Source organism: Falco naumanni, chromosome 19 (assembly GCF_017639655.2).
Source record: "Falco naumanni isolate bFalNau1 chromosome 19, bFalNau1.pat, whole genome shotgun sequence".
NCBI classification, from domain to species: Eukaryota; Metazoa; Chordata; class Aves; order Falconiformes; family Falconidae; genus Falco; species Falco naumanni.
In genome coordinates this window covers 4,181,917-4,182,612 of record NC_054072.1, presented here as the reverse complement: position 1 = coordinate 4,182,612, position 696 = coordinate 4,181,917, and positions in this window count along the sequence as shown.

The window sequence follows — 696 nt, the reverse complement described above, 5'->3', positions numbered from 1 at the left end:
GCTCCCGCGGCTTGTGCCGAGCTCTGGCTGCCGGGGCGGGGAGCGGGGGGCGCGGCGAGGGGCGGCTGCGCTCCCCGAGCCCCGGCGGCGGAGAGGGGGCAGAGCCGGCGGTACCGCCCGGCCCCTCCCCGCCCCTGCCCTCCCCGCCCCTCCGCCGGGCCCCGGAGCCGCGCACCGCGGAGGGCAGCGCAGCCGCGGGCGCCCTTCCACCGCCCTTCCGCAGGGGCAGGGGACCGGGACGGGGGGCTGTCTGTGGACCCCCGGGTCCCCAGCGCGCCCTCCCTCCATCCATCCATCCATCTCTCCCTCCCTCCATCCCTCCTTCCATCCCTCCATTCTTCCGTCCCTCCATCCATCCCTCCATCCTTCCCTCCCTCCATTCATCCCACCGTGGGGATGCACCTGCCCAGGGGGGGTCTTTGTGCAGACCTCCAGCTTCTCATCCCTTCCTCCATCCCTCCTTCCTCCATCCCTCCATCCCTCTTTCCATCCCTCCATCCCCCCCTTCAGCCTTCCATCCATCCCTCCAGCCTTCCCTCCCTCCCTCCATGGGGATGCACCTGCCTGGGGGCGTCTTTGTGCAGACCCCCAGCTCCTCATCCCTTCCTCCATCCCTCTTTCCATCCCTCCCTCTGCCAGGATGCACCTGCCTGCATGCAACAGGGGACCCCCAGGATGCCCCACTGCTGCAGAGCC